This window comes from Narcine bancroftii, chromosome 1, assembly GCF_036971445.1.
Source record: "Narcine bancroftii isolate sNarBan1 chromosome 1, sNarBan1.hap1, whole genome shotgun sequence".
Lineage (NCBI taxonomy): Eukaryota > Metazoa > Chordata > Chondrichthyes > Torpediniformes > Narcinidae > Narcine > Narcine bancroftii.
Window position 1 is genome coordinate 357,839,927 of NC_091469.1, and position 18,813 is coordinate 357,858,739.

The window sequence follows — 18,813 nt, forward strand, 5'->3', positions numbered from 1 at the left end:
AAATAATTTTCCTGCCTTTATCTTATCTAGCCCTTTCATAATTTTCTATGTTTCTATAAGATCTCCTCTCGTTCTTCTGAATTCGTGTGAGTATAATCCCAGATGGTTTGTCTCTCCTCATAGGTCAACCCTCTCATTTCCAGGATCCACCTGGTGAACTTCATTTGGACTGCCTCCAAATCCAGTATATCCTTCAAGTATGGAGACCAGAACTGCACACAGGTGCAGCCTCACCAGTACCTTGTACAGTTGCAGCATGATCTCCCTGCTCTTCAATTCAATTCCTCTAGCGATGAAGGCCAACATTTCATTTGCCTAATTAATAACCTGTTGGACCTGCAACCCAACTTTTTGTGATTCATGCACAAGCACTTCCAAGTCCTTCTGCACCAAAGCATGCTGCAGGTTTTCACCATTTAAATAATAATCTGTTCTTCTATTTTTCCTACCAAAGTGGATGACCTCACATTTACCAACATTGTACTCCATCTGCCAGACCTTTGCCCACTCACCTAACTTAACTATATCCTTCTGCAGCGTCTCCACATCCTCTGTAGAATTTGCTTTTCCACTCAATTTAGTATCATCTGCAAACTTGGCTCCATTATACTCTGTTCCCTCTTCCAAATCATCAATGTAAACGGTGAACAGCTGTGGGCCCAGCACCGACTCCTGCGGCACCCCGCTTACCACTGTCTGCCAATCAGAAAAGCACCCATTTATACTGACTCTCTACCTTCTGTCAGTTAACCAATTCTCAATCCATGCCAATATACTTCCCCCGACTCCATTCATCTGCATCTTATTGATAAATCTCATGCGGCTTCTGGAAATCCAAATTTACAACATCAACCTATTCCCCTCTATTTACCGCACCCATTATATCCTCAAAGAACTCCAGCAAGTTTGTCAAACAAGATATGCCTTTTCTGAATCCATGCTGCATCTGTCTGATGGAACCCCTTTGTTCTAAATGTTCCGCTATTTCACCCCTAAAGACAGCTTCAAGCATTTTCCCAACTACAGATGTTTTAAGCAAACTGGTCAATAGTTGTCCGTCTTTTGCCTACATCCCTTTTTAAAAAGTGGCATGACATTTGCTGCCTTCCAATTTGCTGGGACCTGCCCTGAAACCAGAGAATTTTGATAAATGACTACCGATGCAGCGACTATAAATCCTGCCATTTCCCTCAGTACCCTGGGATGCATCCTGTCAGAACCAAGGGATTTGTCTGCTTTCAAACCCATTAGTTTGCTCATCATTATCTCTTTTGTAACAATCATTTTATCAAGGCCCTCACCTCCCTTCACATCCCGATCACCACTCTTTGGTATGCTGGACATGTCTTCCACTGTGAAGACTGACAAAATATTTGTTCAATGCCTCGGTCATTTCCTCATTACTCAATATCAATCTACCTTTCCCATCTTCCAAGGAACCTTGTTGACTAGCCATTCTCTTCCTTTTTATATAAAAACAGCAAAAAACTTCATAAATATATTTTGTGCTAATTTACCATCATAATCCTTCTTCCTTTTACTCATTTCCAATTTAGTTGTCCTTTGTTGACTTTTAAAGTTGTCCCAATCCTTCAGTTTCCAATTACTCTTGGCTACTTTGAACATGAGCTTTTAATTTTATACTTTCCTTTATTTCCTTAGTTAATCAAGGCTGACTCTTCTCTCTCTTTATTGTCTTTTTTTTTTAAATCTCTTTGAAAGTCTTCCACTGTTCAACTGTTCTGCCAGCAAATCTGTGCTCCCAGTCCACGCTCATCTCATCCTGTTGTAGTCTCCCATGTTCAAGCATAATACACTAGTTTTAGACCTTAGTATTGCACCCTCCATCTGAATGAGAAATTCAATCATACTATGATCGCTTTTTCTAAGAGGGTCCAATACTACTAGATCGTTAATTTTACTTCTCTCATCGCACAATACGAGATCTAAAATAGCATTCTCCTTTGTTGGTTCCTTAACATGCTCCTCAAGAAAGCTATTTCGGATGCATTCTATGAAGTCATCTCCCCTCGACCAACTTGATTTTCCCAATCTACATGGAAGTTCCCCACGGCAACTGCCATTCCATTCTTACATGCCTCAGTTATCACTTGGTTAATTGCTTGTGCCACTGAGCTATTGTTATTTGGTGGGCGAAAGACAACTCACACCAGTGATTTTTTTTCCCTTTACTATTCTTAATCTTTACCTAGATGGACGCAACATTCAGATCTTATATCATCTCTCACTATTTCCCTGATCTCATCCTTAATTAAGAGCGCCATCCCACCATCTTTATCATCCTATCTTTTCGTATTACCAGATACCCCTGAAATTGAATTCCCAATCATGCCCATCTTGCAACCATGTTTCTGTGATGGCCACTAAATCATGATTTGCACCTCAAGTTCACTAACCTTAGCCCCTTTCACATTTGCAAGTGATCTCAGGAATTAACCACAAATTGGCCTTAAAGTATCTAGCACGAAAGCAAAATCAACTAAACGCTGGTGTCAGATGACGTCATCTTATACCGGGGATTGATGGCTTCGACCCCTAGTACAATCCCTGGTGTCTGCGGATGCCAGCGTTGCAATCAGGCAAGTGTGAAATGGGCAATTGCCTTGTGAGATTGAAATGACCCAAGATTTTGCGTGAGTGCAGGAACATGAAGGAAGATTAAAATGAAGGTATAAACTTTGCCATGGGAAAGTCACGGCGGGAGAGAGAAAGAGAGGGAAATAATTAGCAATAGTTGGCAAAATAGCAATGGCAGACCTGGCTTCCCAGAATGTCGTGTGGCAAAGAAACACCTCCATGAATGCTCCATGCATACAGCTGGGCATATAGCCCTTTCTCTGCTACATGGAATTCTGGGAAGGCAGGTCCACCATCGCTTTTTCCCCCACAATATTTATAAATTCTACATTATAGTGCTACCAACTTTCTCACGCTGTACAAATTGTGCACTATAGCACTAAACATTCTTAGGCTACATAAATTGTGCATTATAGTGCTACAAACTTCCCCAGGCTACATAAATTGAGTGCTATAGCACACCAATTTTCCCACCCTGTTTAAAAATTGTCCGCTATTGCTATTTATTGCTAGCACTTACCCACAGTCCCTTTAAAGGTTTATATAGATCAGCACAACAGGACCTTAATTATGTTATAATTAGGCTTGATTAATTTTGTTCAAATACAAGATCATAATACATTGATCAGGATTTAGGGCAGGTCCATCACCACTCTATGCGTCATGACATCACTGGTAGTAGGTAGAACAGTCCTAACCCAGGGGATGGCTCCTTGCAAGAGTGAAAGCGTTCAGTGTCCCAGTTAGGAGTGGTCAACTGTGAAAAGCCAAACCTTATTCCTATCGCAGGGCAGCGAACAGCCAATTTAGTGGGACACAAGAGTGAAAGGGGCTCTTTTCTAATACTACAGGCATTCAGATAAAGTGCTCTTATGCTCATCGTCCTTTTAGAATCTAGTGACCTCTGCATCCTTTGCTTTTGACTTTTTTTTTTAAAACCCCTTTTTCTTTTTTCTCTTTAACTCTAGTTTTAGTCTCTGTACCACCTTCCTCATTCTTTCTTTGTAGGTTCCCATCCCTCTGCCCCATTAGTTTAAACCTTTCCCAAAAGCACTAGCAAACAATCTCCCTAGGTTATTGATCCCAGCCCTGCCCAGATGGAGACAGTCTGTTTTGTACTGGATCCATCTGCCCCAAAACCAGTTCCAATGCCTAAAGAAACAGAAATCCTTCCTCCTGCACCACTGTTCAAGCCACATATTCATTCTAACTATCCTGCTATTTCTACTTTGGCTAGCTCGTGGCACTGGTAATAATCCTGAGATTATTACTTTTGATGTCCTATTCTTCAATTTATCTCCTAGCTCCCTAAATTCAGCTTGTAGGAACTTATCCCACTTTTCTTCCTATATCATTGGTACCAATATGGACCATAACACCTGGCTGTTCACCCTCCCCTTTCAGAATGTCCTGAAGTCACTCTGAGACATCCCTGACCCTTGTACCCGGGAGGCAACACACGATCCAGGAGTCCCATTTGTGGCCACAGAAGCTCCTGTTGGTTCCCCTTACTATAGAATCCCCTATAATTATTGCTCTTCCACTCTTTTTTCCTTCTTGCACAGCAGAGCCACTCACAGTGCTCACATCCTGGCTACTGTTGCCTTCCACTGATGGAATATCTCCCCCAACAATATCCAAAGTGACATATCTGTTTTTGAGGGTGATGACCTCAGGAGACTTCTGCACTACCTTTCTGTTACTGCTCTTGCTGTTGATCACCCACACCCTTATCTTTCTCTACTCTCTTAAGCTGTGGTGTGACCAACTCACTAAATGTGCGATCCACCACATTCTCCACATCGCAGATGCTCCAAATTGAGTCCACGCGCAGCTCCAGTGATTAATCAAGGTAGGACAGACACAATAAGCAGTAGGGGCACTGAGGAGTGAGGTAGAAGAAGGAACCAGGAATATACTATTGGTAAATAATTCACTGAAAATTGCTTCACAGGAAGATAGGGGCATAAAGAGAGCTCTTAGCACATTAACTTTCATGAATCAAAGCAATGACTAAAAGAATTGGGATGCTATGGTGAAGTGGTAAAAGACATAGACCAAGTCAAATTTGAAGAATTATGTGCAGTATAAGTACAGGAAAATTATCAATAAAATGGAGAAAGAACAGAGAAGATTTACAAGGATGTTTTCAGGACTTGATGAGCTAAGTTAAAAGGTAAGGTTAAATAGATTCAGACTCTATTCCCTGGAGTTTCAGAAAATAAGGGAAAATTTGATGAGAGTTGTACAAAATTATCAAGAGTATTGATAGAGCAAATGCAAGCAAGTTTTTCCACTGAGGTTTGGTGAGACAAGAACTGGATGACATGGGTTATGGGTGAAAGGTTAAAAATGTTTAAAGGAACATGAGGAGAACTTTCACGCAGAGAGTGGCATGAGTGTGGAATGAGCTGTCATGTTAAATTGACATTGAAGGAACTTTTTAGATAGGAAGGGTCTCTGCAGGTCAATGGGACTAGGCTTGGCACTAATAGTTTGGCATTAACTAGATGGGCTGAAGGGCCTGTTTCTATACTTCAGGGTTCTGTGATACTAATGTTAGCTTTCATGTTAAGAATATAAAAAATATATATAATGCTGAAACAAGAAGGCATAGGTCATACCACATTTGGGGTATTGTGAGCTGTTTTGAGCTCTATATCTAAGAAAGGAGGTTTGCTGTTAGGGAGGATCCAGGTGTTTTCAGGAATAATCTCAGGAATGAGAGGTTTAATAATGAGTTTGTGATGGCTCTGGGCCTGTACTTACTGGAATTTAGAAGGATAAGGGGGCAATCTCATTGAAACCTACCGAACATTGAAAGCCCTGGATAGTCTGAATGTGGAAAGGATGTTTCCATTAGTGGAGAGTCCAGGACCAGTGGGTGCAGGTTCAGAATGATAGGATGTTCCTTTAGAATAGAGATTAGAATTTTATTTTAGCTAGTTGGTGGAGAATCTGTGGAATTAGTTCTGTGGAAGAAGACCACATAATTGGAGATATTTGAAGTGAAAGTTCTTAATTTATAATGGTGTCAGAGGTTCTGAGGAGAAGGCAGGAGAATGGGGTGAAAGGAAAAAAATATATCAGCCATGATCAAATGGCAAAGCAAACCCAACAGCTAATCTGATGGATTTATCTCAGCAACATCCATTTTGACAAATAAGCAAATGCTCTCTTAAACTGCCAAATGCAGAACAGATCACAGCAAAACAGCAAGAGGGCTAATTGGGGAAGAATTTCTCAGTTGTCTTCAAGAAAGATTTCTCACACAATATATGGACCAGCTGACTAGAAAAGCCCATACTGGATCTAGTACAGGGTAATCAACCTGGTCAGATGACAGACCTCTTAGAGGGGGAGCATTTGGGTGACAGTGACCACAACTTTAACCTTTAGTATAGCCATGGACAATGATAAAATGGTCAGATCCTGAACTGGGAAAGTGCAAATTATGATGTGGCAGGAACTAGGGAGACTAAATTGGGAATGGATATTCTCAGGACAATGCACAGAAGTAATGTTCAAAGACCATTTGTGTGGAGTTTTGGATAGGTTTTTTTATTGGATTAAGGAAGCAAAATCCAGGAAGGGCTCATGAGAATGATATGGTAGCTACGAAGGAACTTCAGAAAGAACTTTCCTTAAATTAAGGAACTTAAAGAGTGAGAAGGAGTCACAAGAAGGCCTTGGCAAGTAGGATTAAGAAAAATACCAAGGCATTCTATGCATATGTGATGAACAGAAGAATGATGAGAGTGAAGTTAGGACCACTTAAGGATAAAGGAGGCAACATATGCCTGGAGGAGGAGGTGGTTGGGCAGGTCCTAAATGAATACTTTACTTCAGTATTCACCAGAGAAAAGGACCTTGGCTAAGGTGAGGTTGGAATAGAACCACCTTGTGCGTTGTAAAAGCACAAAAATGATGGAGAAACTCCATAAGAGGTTAAGATACATTATCAAAATTTTGGGCCTAAGCTCTTCTTCCAAAAAACAGAAAGGCATTTGAATAAAGACTGGAGATTGGAGCTTGTGTGTTGGACCATGTTGAGATTAAATAAGAGGAAATGCTGGATCTTAAAAACTGGACGAGACACACCCCAGGCTGCATGGGAAGGGAGGGAGGAGATTGTTGGGGTATTGACATGGATCTTTGTATTTGCCTTAGCTAAAGGGAAGATGCCGGATGATTGGAGAATGGGAAATTTGTCCCTTTGTTTAAAAAAAGTTAATGGGGACAATCCTGGGAATTGTAGAGCAGTGAGTCTGATATCAGTTGTGGACAAACTATTGGAGAGGATTCTTAAGGACAGGATTTACAATCATTTAGAGAAGTACATTCTTCTCAGGGATAGAGAGCATGGTGTTGAGGGAAAGGTTGTGCCACACAAGCCTAATTGAGATTTTTGGGGAAATAATAAAATAAATTGTAGAAGTAGTGCTCCTGGAATAAAGTAAGGCATTTTACAAGGTCCCCCATAGGAGACCTGTTCAGAAAATCATGAGGCATGGGATTCATGAAACCTTGGCTGTATCGATTCAGAATTGTCTTGCCTGTATAAAGCAGAAAGTAGGAAGGGAAGTATTCTGCCAGGAGGTCAATGACTAGTAGAGTACTGCAGAGATCTGTTCTGGGACCTGCACAAAGAACTAGAGGGCTGGATCACTAAAGTTGCAGATGATCCAAAGGTTGAGGTGTTGTGGATAGTGTTGAAGGCTGTCGTAGGTTACAACAGGACATAGACAAGATGCAGAATTGTGAGGAAAAGTGACAAATGGAGTTCAATCTGGATAAGTGTCAGTGATGCATTTTGGTCAGTTAAACGAAGGCAGAGTAGAGTACATGGTTAATGGTAGAATACTTAAAAGGTGTGGAAGAACAAAGAGACCTTTGGGTACAAATCCATAGATCGCTCAAAGTCACTGTACAGGTTGATAGGACAGTTATAGCCCATGGTATGCTGGGCTTCATTACCTCATGACTTCTGATCTCAGTCTACTGGTTAATGTTGCAGCTCTACCAATCTCCGTGGATAAGTGTGTCACCACCAAATTATACAGGGTTCGTCATTGTCGAGTACTTACCTGTGCGGCAAGTGGTGCCAGTCACTGCTGATGACATAACTGAAACAATGTGCAGGAGTAATAGCGCACATGCATCGCTCTGTTAAGTGTCAGCATAGCGGTGATAGATCTTGGATGCAGGAGGAAAGTGAGATCATGAGGATCGCACATGTGGCGAAAAGCCATTAAGGACAGAGGGGTTTGGCTGGGTAGTGTTTGGGGAGTTGAAGAATGCAATGTTGTGACTGCAGATAAAAAGAAAGTAGACTCCAATGTGTGCTGAAAGAAGAATGTATTCTTCTTGAAGTGTTTTTAAACTGGGATAAATCAGTGCTGTTACAGGTTTTCCCCAACCAGAAGCCCTGGATGAACAATGAAATCCAATACCTCATGAGAGCAAGATCACAAGCATTTCAGTCCAGAAATCCAGGTAACTACAGAAGGAGAAGGTATGACCTTCAGAAACTCATTGCCTTGGCAAATAAGAGTTTCCAGATGAAAATGGAAACAGTGAAGGATACCCAACAGCTGTGGCAGGGTCTAAATGATAACCCGATTCAAACCAGCAGCAGCAAAAAAGTGAATAATGGCAATTTGGAAAATGGACACAAGCTTAAAAGTACATTAATGGGATGAAGGGGGAAAAAAAGGAAATGTCACTGTATATGTTTTAATGATGAACACTTGTATATATTGTTATTGATATGGGTCATGGTGCAATAAACAAACAATTATAAAAAAAACAATATCCAGTGCAGGAGTTAGCAAAGTTTCTCTCCCAGATGATCTCAATGCCTTCTACTCCTGATACAACCAGAAAAACAAGGAAGAACCACCACTCCCATGTCCCTGGATGATCCTCTCCTTTCCAAGGATGACATGCAGGCTGCCATCAGGAGAGCGGATTTGGATTGAGTACCTTGCAGAGTATTAAAAGTCTGTGCTGACCAACTTTCCAATCTATTCACAGATATCTTCAATATCTCGCTCCAGCAGGGAATAGGACCCACCTGTTTCAAACAGACCTCAATCGTACCAGTGCCCAGAGTGTGGTAACTTGTCAAAATGACTATTGACCACTCAAATCAATAGTGATGAAGTGTTTTGAAATGTTGGTGTTGTAGCATTATCAGCTTCTGTCTGAGTGGTGACATGGATCCATTCCAATTTACCTATCATAGTAACAGACCTACATTGGATGCCATATCACTGGTTCTACACAAAATCCTGGAACACCTAGACAGTAAAGATGCATTAATCAGGACACTCCTTATCGACTATAGCTCACCATTCATCACCATCATCCTCTCAAAACTGATCAGCAAACTCCAAGATCTGGGACTCAACATCCCCCAGTATAATTGGTTCATAGATGTCCTCACCTCCAGACCAGAATCAGTGTGCATTGGTAAGATCCAATCTACAACAGTATTGAAGTTCTTGGCCTCCTGCTCTGCTCACCATACATCTAGGTCTGTGTGGCTTGGTATGACACCACCACCATCCACAAATTTGCTGTTGCTACCATGGTAGTAGATTGAATAAAATGGTGCAGTAAGGGAAATTTAAAACTTGGCTGAATAGTGCACCAACAACAACTTAACATACAATGTCACCAAAACTAAGGAGCTGATTGTTGACTTCAGGAAAGGAAAACCAGAGGTGCACAATCCAGTGATAATTGAGGGATTAGAGGAGGAGAGGTTGAATATATTAAGTTCTTGGGAGTCACTATGTCAGAGAATCTTTCCTGAATCCATAACACAAACGGCATCGTGAAGAAAGCATGACAGCACCTCTACTTCAAGGGTTTGCGGAGGTTTGGTATGACATCAGAAACCCTGGCAAATTTCTACAGATGTGTGGTGGAAAGTGTGCAAGACAGTCTGGTATGGGGACACTAATGCTCATGAGCATAAAACCCTGCAAAAGGTAGTGGACACAGCCCAGGACATCACAGGTAAAACCCACCCCATTATCAAGAACATCTACAGGGAAGCTGCCATCGGAGAGCAGTGGCAATCATCAAGGACCCACAACACCCAGTACCTGCTCTGTTCTTGCTGCTACTATCAGGAAAGAGGTATAGGTGCCACAAGACTCACACAAGGTTCAGGAACAGCTACTACCCCTCCACCATCGAATTCAACAACAAACTCAATTGCAATTTTTTCCTCTCTCTGATAGCCATCAGTTTCTTTACATTTCTTTACTTGTTTACATGTGTACATTGTTTACATTGTATGTTTTTTTGCACTGCCAAAAAGTGTTAATACTGCCTAGCCCACAGGAAAAAGAATCTCAGGTAAAAACACACAAAGCTGGAGAAACTCAGCAGGTCAAGCAGTTTCCTTTATATGGCAAAGGTAAAAATACATAACTGATGTTTCTGGCTTGAACCAAGGTATGGTTCAAGGTATGGGAAAATGTTGGCAGGTGTTCAAACAAAAGAGTTGGGGGGGGGAGAGAGAGGGGTGGTGACAAGGCAGGAGGTGATCAGTGGAGAAAGGAGGAGTCAGCAGAGATCAAGGGGAGGAGGGATGGATAGGGGAAGGGAGGGGGAAGGGAGAGAGGAGAACTAGAAAAAGGAAATCTGCAGACACCGTGTTTTACTTCAAATGGTATCTGGAGATTTTCATGTTTTACTTACAAACATTTTCCCATATCTTGATGAAGGGCTCAAGCCTGAAGTCAGTTATGTATTTTTTTAAATATTTGCTATATAAAGGACACTGCTTGACCTGCTGAGTTTCTCCAGCTTTGTGTTTTTACTTCAACATGGTGTCTGTAGAATTTCATGTTTTACTTCCAAAAGAATCTCAGGGTTGTATGTCATGTCATCTATGTACTCTGACAATATATCTTTGCTAATTTCGTTCCTGTTTTGTTTGCCTTTCACATTATTCCCTTTGTTACGCATACTTACTGTTAAAGATTTTCATTCTTTATTAAGAATGCTCTGTAAAAAATTTCCATTTTTTCCATTTTGTCCCTGTACTTGATTGAAACCCATTATGTGACTAACATTCAGAACTGACGAGAAGCCTTCAATATGGATCATCAGTGGTCTTGCAAGAGAAAAAAGCCAAATATATCACATTTTCTGAGCATTTCCATTTTAACATATCCTGATGTATTGGTTAATTTACCAATAAAAACTTGAAGACATATGCTCCAAATATGTGGATGCAAGCCAAATCAAACTTTTTCCTAAAAAGAAAGTTATTGAATTCAATTAAACCCAAAACATTCAAGATTTCAGTTATTTCCCCCCCCCCCCCCGAATAGGACCTCTCCTATAATATTGGAAACATTTGACGAGGCCAATCCCTGCTGGCTGCAATACTTTGCTTTCAGTCAATGACCAAATTAATTGAATTGAATGAGGAACTGAGTCCAATCTTGTATGCCATGGAGAAAGAGAGATTGATATGCAAGTACTAAATGTATTTCCTTTAGCTTAGCACAAAACTCAAATTTTCAATTTTACATTAATGAAAGATATACAAGAAATTCTGCTAACTGGTCAAAAAAAAGAACTTGTAATAACAAATTCCATTAAACTCAAGGTGGTCAAAATTTTTTGCATGTCATCGAGATAATTATGACACACAAAAACAGACATAATTAAACAGTATTGAAAGCATTTGTATACCAAGAGTTAAAATGCTTGATACTGAAGGGTGATCAGCAAAGCTATATTATACTGAACTATACTGGGTTCTTCAGCCATATCAGAAACTGTAAAACAGGAGTGGAACCATCCTCAATCTAGAGAAAGTAAAAAAAAAGCTTGGATGATAACAATTTTTAATTACTTATTAAAAATAAACAACTGGTCAGAACTACCTCAATCATATTAGTTACCAATATCACTAAACAAAAAAAAAACACAGGAAGCATCAGAGAATATAAAAAGATAAATCTGGAAAAATGCTCTGTAAACGGTAATACAACAAATCCCTCCAAATCAGACAAGAGCAGAATGCCTTGCAGCGAACTCCATTCAATGGCAACATTCCTCCTCAGCCCAACCTGCAAGAACTGTAGCCTTGTTGTTTAGAGAAACACCTCTTTTGTCCCAAATCCTCCAAGCCCATTAGGAACCAAGGTCAAATTGCCCAAACCAAAATAGCTGTTTTTTGGACTATTGGGGGTGGGGGGCAATCAAAAAATTACCAATAGTTAAGATCCTTCAAATGAAATGCATTGGTTCATACAAAGCAGAGGATATCTTATGGTCAAGAATGAGCTGAGGAATGGTACCAAACAATGTTTACAATCATGAACAATTGAGATCATCAGCTAACAAGCTAGAAGACTAAATATAACGACTAAACCTTGGCAGGCAACACACACATTATCCAGCAAAATTCACAGCAGTACTCCTCAAATTACAGCAAGTCAAAATAAAGCTGAAGGTCATTAAACCTTATTTTGGATCATTATCCAATTGCTAAAAGTTGACTATTGAACAGTCATACATTTTTTTTTAAAACACACACTGAACCAAAGAACATCTGGCTTACAATGTTGTCATCAAGAACTCAGATCACCAGAGTTGGTCAGTTCAAATGACCAGGTTTCAATCATGACAACTGATTCCACCTGTGAAGAGTTTGTACATTTTACTTGATATGGTACTCCAGATGTGCTAGGTGATGAGTTAAATGGCTACTGTGAATTGCCCTTGATTTAAGTGGGTGATAGGAGATTTATGGTTGGAGAAGCTGACAGGTACATGAGAAAATAAATTGTAGGGAAATGAAGCTTGTTTATCAGCTCTCAGAGTAATTCGCTCAGAAAACTGGCAATTTATTTCATAACGAAATACGAGGAACATGGACTCTGTCAAGTTGAATAGACCTATGAAGCCCAAACTAGGCTAGGTAAGAAAGATCCATTTGATAGCATTGTTAATAACACTTCGCCAAATTATTCCGTGAAAAGCGAGGATTGACTGAGTGTATAAATCAAACGATTGTGTCAAAGTGGGTGGATCAGGACCCATTCTCCACCCATTCTTTGATACAATAGCCAGTGCTCTTGGCCACTTCTTGAAAACAGATAAAACTGAATTACATTGGCTGACATCTTCTGTAATTGTGAGGATTTTAACAGGAACTCCACAACGCTGTTAGAACATGCCTTCACCTGGTATTTATTGCTCTTTCTGGGATCCATCAACTTTCTCAGAGGCATTCTTGGAATCTCTTCCTTCCATGAGCTGCTTAATTGTACCCAACCATTCACTACTGGCATTTAGGAATTTGTTATTCTAAGTTGTTGAAAATTTCCAGAGTCCAAGGGCATCATTTGTCATATCCTGCTACTGAGTGCAGAATTTTCAACTTGTGCAGTGTGATACCCTCCAACAATATTTCAAATCAAGAGGATACCTCAGTTTTATAATTACACATTCCAAGCCAACAGCCAAGAAAATTGTTAAAGGATGCAGGTGCTCTTTATGTGCTCTCATAGAACAGGAAATGCTACAGTACAGGCTCTTCAGCCCACCTAGTGTTATGCTGCCCTAATAATCTACTCTAACAACTGCCGAGAATTTCCCTACTGCATAACCCTCCATTTTTCTCAGTTCCATGTACTAATCTAATAGCCTCTTGAAAGATCCTATTGTAGCTGCCACACAACCGTTGCCAGCAAAGCATTCCAAGCGCCCACAACTTGCTGTGGAAATAATTATCCCTTGCATTCCTCTCCCCAGTAATTACCCCAATGCACCTTAAAAACTATGCCCCTTGCATTAGCCATTTCAGCTTTGGGAAAAAGCCTGCGGCCATCCACATGATCCATGCTTCTCATCATCTTGTACATCTTTAATCAGATCATCCCTTCATCTTCCGTCATTCCAAGGAGAAAAGACATAGCCTCATAAGGCTCATTCTCCAATCCAGTAAATATCCTTGATCATCTCTTCTGAATCCTCTCTAAAGCATCCACATCCTTCCTGTAGTGAGATGACCAGAACTGAACACAACAGTCCAAGTTGGCTCTGAAGTCTTGTACAGCTACCACATTACCTCATGGTTCCTGAACTTTGGAGGCCAACACACAATTCTTAACAATCTGTGCAGATGCTTTGAGTGGCCTATGGACACAAGCCTCAAGATCTCTGCTCAGAATCTTCCTATTAATATTGTATTCTGCCTTCAAATTTATTCTACCGAAATGGACTACCTTGCACTTTTCTGGGTTAAGCACCATCTGCTATTTCTCAGCCCAGCTCAGAATCCTGTCAAATTCTCTGTGTAATGTCTGGCAATCCTCCAGGCTATCCAAAAAAACCACCCACTTTCATGGCATCTGCAAAGTTACTCACCCACCCTCCCACTTCCTCATCCAAATCATTTATATGTATTCTTTTTTAAATCACAAAACATTGTTGTCCCATAACCGATCTCTGCGGAACAACACTGGATATTGACCTCCATGCAAAACACAAACCATCCACAATGATGCTTTTCCTTCTTCCAAAGTCAATTCTGAATCCATTAAAAAAGGCCTCCTGAGTTTCTGAATGAGTCTTGCATTGAGAAATCCTTTGTGAAACCCATAAACACTACATCCCCTGCTCTACTTTCAATGCTTTTTGTCACATCCCAAAAAATTCAGGCTCATGAGACATGACCTTCCCTGAAGCTATATAATTGCCAGTGGCTAACCAATTTCCTCCTTCACTTCCCACAGTGGCCTTGGGTAAATCTCACCTGGTAGTGGCGACTTATCTAACTTCATGCTTTTCAAAAGCTCCAACGTGTCCTTTCTTAAAATTTCCTCCAGACTAGAGAAAGCTAATACAGGGCTTCCAGTTGCTTGTGTTTGTAACTCTGAACTTTCTTTATGATTTCCTGCAGTTTCAGTGAAGCTCAAAAACCAAAGAAACAGATCCTCTCATCCTTGTCTCCTAATTTCATAACAAATGCCCATTCAGATAACATGCCTTTGTTTGGGAATCAGCCAGTCCTCTATATATATATATATATATATATATATATATCTCAAGTTAACACTTGTAAAATCAACATTTTTTCTCTCCACAGGCACTGCCTAACCTCCTGGGGATTTCTCACATTCACCTTTTGGTTTCATGTTTCAACAGCTCTGAGCTACTTTTCAATGATCAATCAAGAGGCTCTGTATAATGGGGAAATCACCCATTAAAGCAACTCAATTTAATCAATGTCCTATCCATCTCTGCAACTTGAAATTAATTTTTATTTCAATTTTCCAGTTCTAATGACAAGTCTTCAACCCAAAATGTTAATGTCATTCTCTTTCCACAGCTGTTGCTGGACCTAAATGTGTTCTGCAGATTTTCAGTAAATTCATTTTTTCTGATTTTCAATTAACACACAAAAACTTGTTCCAAAAATTACCTACATTTTAGATGTTGTGCCAATTTGCATGATTCAGCTGTAAAAATTTGAGTTTTCTCCCAGATGCTCTGCTCAGATCTTGTATCCTAAAAGGATCCTGATAAATTCATTAATTAGCTACTGAAATTGTCTCTGGTGTCATGCATCACAGGACAATTAAAAGAATTAATCACTATATGAGAGGGAATAGATTACAGGGAAATAAATTGGGGAATGAGACTGATGAAAATACTTTATTATAATCTGATTGTACATATACAACCCAATGAAACAGTAGCCCCTTTTAAATTGAAGCCCTCCTGGGACCCAGGTACAATTATTGGGATAAATTGCTGGAAGCACCTTCTAAATTACAGGGAGATTGACCCATTAAATTGCCAACCTGGTGATTTAAGGGGATCCCGCCCCTGCAATGACGTGTCATGCACTCACCATTTCAGAAGTTGGCTGCCTGGTGACGCACGCATTCAAGCACTGACATCACCGGAATAAGCGGGTTGGCCATTTTCTTGTTCAAATCACCTGTGGACGCAACCTAGGTAGATTTAACTGTTGGATTCTGATGAGGTTGACTGGTGCACGCATAAAAATCACACAGTACATAGAGATCACTTAAACCATCAAAATAAATATATAAATATTTAGTATTATTTTCAGTTTCAGGATGCTATTCATCAGTCTCACATTCACATCCTGCAGTTTAGCTGTTCTGCTTTTGAGCCTCCTGTACCACTTTTTTGACTGTAGTGGGTTGAAGATACTGTTTGGAGGATGGAAAGGCTGATCTATAATTCCTTGAGCCCTTTTAACATTCCAAGTAAATGTGGTCTATAGAGGAAAGGGAGACTCCTCTCAGCTGTCTTAGGATCCTCTGTAAAAAAGTTCCAGTCTGATACAAGCCCTTTCACACTGCCAAATACATGTGGGTTAACCGGGCAATTTACCCAGCAACTTATCTAATAATTGTGTGGTTTGAAGCATCTCTGTCAGACAGGGCAGGTCAAATTTAACCAGGCTCAAAGACATTGGTGGGGCGAGTACTGTTGGAGCCCTGCTGAGTTAACCCGCGGATTGCATTCTTGCAGTGTGAAAGGACAACCTGCTCTCACATTGTCACTGCTGGAGGCGGAACCCCCCCTCCCCCACCTTAAAATGCTGGGTTTCTGGTTTACCAGGTAAGGCAGGCTGTGGTGTGAAAGGTGAGGTGTATCCTTCCTGGGAAATTTACCCCCCGGTTCCTTGGAAGATTGGCAGGAATCAGTCATGTGAAATGCAGCCAGACAGGGCACTCTCAATTGTTAAAGGTTGCCACAATGGGGTTGGTAGCCTTACCCTCCTTAGTAAGAGTAGGCACTGCTGTGCCTGCCTGACTAATGAGGAGGTGTTGAGTCCAGAATAGTCACCCCTTACATGCCATCAAGGAGCGTTTTGCTTTCCATTCTCTCCACAACAGAACTGGTGTAGTATAGAATGGTCAACCTTCATCCTCCTCAAGTCCACCATCATTTCCCTTGTCTTTTTCATGTCAAGACCTAGGCTTTTGTTCTTGCACCATTTCTCAAATGTTTTAACCTCCTCTCTGTAATATAACTTATCATTGATATTGATGAGTTGTATCATCTGCAAATCTGATTATTCGATTGGAAATGAATCTGGCAGTGCAGTCATGAGTCAGCAGTGTGGACAGTAGCTGACTAAACACAGCCCTGAGTTGTGCCAGTGCTCAGTGTGATGGGACTTGAGGTTCTGCTGTCAATCAGGACAGTCTGTCGACTTTCCATCTATTAGTGATCATAAACAGTCAACGAGAATTGAGGGAGCAAATATGTAGAGAGATAGCAGACAGCTGCAGTAAACAAAGTTGTGATAGATTTTTAACTATCCACACATTGACTGGGACTCCCATATTGTAAAAGGGCTGGATGGTTTTGAGTTTATCTCTTGTGTTCAGGAAAGTTTTCTAAATCAATATATTGAGGTACCAACTATAGTGAGTATAATATTGAATCTCCTATTAGGGAATGAGACAGGACAAATGACAGGAGTATGTGCAGGGGACATTTTGGGTCCATTAATCACAATACCATTAGTTTCAAGTTGATAATGGATTAAGAAAGGATAAGTCTAGTCTTTGGGTTGAGATTCTAAATTGGATAAATGCCAATTTTGAGTAAGTGAGAAAGGAACTGGAAAGCATGGATCGAGATGTGTTGTTTTCTGGCAAGGATGCATTTGGTTAGTGGAAGGCAAAATTTTGAGAGTAGTAAGTTTGTATAAATTAATAGGGAACATTGGTTGTTGAGGGATATTGGTGATACAGTTGTCACCATTAATACTGACTAATCTCCTATGTGGGACCTTGTTAAAGTCCTTACTAAAATTCATGTAGACAACATCCACAGCCTTTCCTTCATCAACATTCCTACTAATATCAATATTGATTTAGGCAACAAGGAGCAAATGAGGTACTTGAGGAATTTTAAAAAATGAAAGAAAACAAGAAGGAAATCAGGAGGGCTTAAAGACATGATGTTGCTTTGGCAGACAATGTGAAGAAAATCAGAAGGGTTTCTACAGGTATATTAAGAGAAAAATTGGTCCCCTTGAAGATCAGAGTGGTTGGTTTTATCTGGAGCCAAGAGATGGGGGAGATCTTAATTGTTTTTTTCAATCAATATTCACTCAGGAAACAGGAACAGAGTTAAGGGAAGTAAGGGAAACAAGTAGTGAGATTATGGAACATATACAGATTAAAGAGGAAGTGCTTGTTGTCTTTAAGCAAATAAGGGTAGATAAATCTCAAGGGCCTGACAAGATACTCCCTCGGACCTTGAGGGAGGCTAATGTAGAAATTGCAGGAGCACTGGGATAAATATTTAAAATGTCCTTAGCTACAGGTGTGGTGGCAGAGGATTGGAAGGTAGCTCATAGAACATGGAAAACAACAGCACAGTACAGGTCCTTCAGCGTCAATTTATGTCGACCTATATATTCTCACTAAAATAAAAACTAAACCCTTCCTACCTCATAACCCTCTATTTTTCTTTCACCCATGTCTAAGCCTGTATAGGAGTCTCTTAAACTCATGTCATTCTATTTAAAAAAGGCTCCAAAAGTAACTCAGGAAATTATAAGCCAGTGAGCATGATGTCAGTAATAAGTAAATTATCGGAAGGTGTTTCAAGAGATGGGATATACAAGTATTTGGAGTGCCAGGGACCGATTAGGGACAGTTTATATGGCTTTGTGCAAGGTAGGTTATGATTAACCAATCTTCAAGTGTTTTACTTAAAAAAGGAGATTAGCAGGAATGTTGATGAAGGAAAGGCTGTGGATGTTGGCTACATGAACTTTAGTAAGGACTTTAACAAGGTCCCACATAGGAGATTAGTCAGTATTAATGGTGACATTTATTAAACTAGATTCAACATTAGCTATATGGGAGAAGCCAGAGTGGCAGTGGATGATTGATTCTCAGACTGGAGGCCTGTGACTTGTGGTGTGCCTCAGGGATGGGTGCTATTTGTCATCCATTATCAATGATCTGGATGATAATATTGTAAACTGAATCAGCAAGTTTACAGATGACACTAAAGGACCTTTCATGCAGTGAAAAAGACTGACTGTTAAGGTCAAGATTCTCCACCCTTATGTCGGGAGACTTACCACTTTGAATGCACCATGGTCGGCTCCAAGGCACCAACTGCAATCTCTCTCGGGCAAGGATCATCTGTGGAGTGCAGCACCACGCC

General features: G+C 40.4%; 1 protein-coding gene across 11 annotated transcripts in view; it reads right to left on the minus strand.

Annotated features, from left to right (window-relative positions):
- The window catches only part of grb10b (growth factor receptor-bound protein 10b), a 242,701-nt gene that overhangs the window by 202,901 nt on the left and 20,987 nt on the right, over positions 1 to 18,813 (minus strand). For 2 of the 11 annotated variants that reach the window (XM_069912202.1, XM_069912179.1), the window contains exons 2-3: positions 15,494 to 15,583; positions 15,066 to 15,158 (exon numbers count right to left, since the gene is read on the minus strand). The exons of 8 other annotated variants lie outside the window; for them this stretch is intronic. The gene's annotated coding sequence lies outside the window, so the exon portion shown is untranslated. The remainder of the gene's footprint in view (positions 1 to 15,065; positions 15,159 to 15,493; positions 15,584 to 18,813) is intronic. One more of the 11 variants, XM_069912189.1, reaches the window with a different exon arrangement.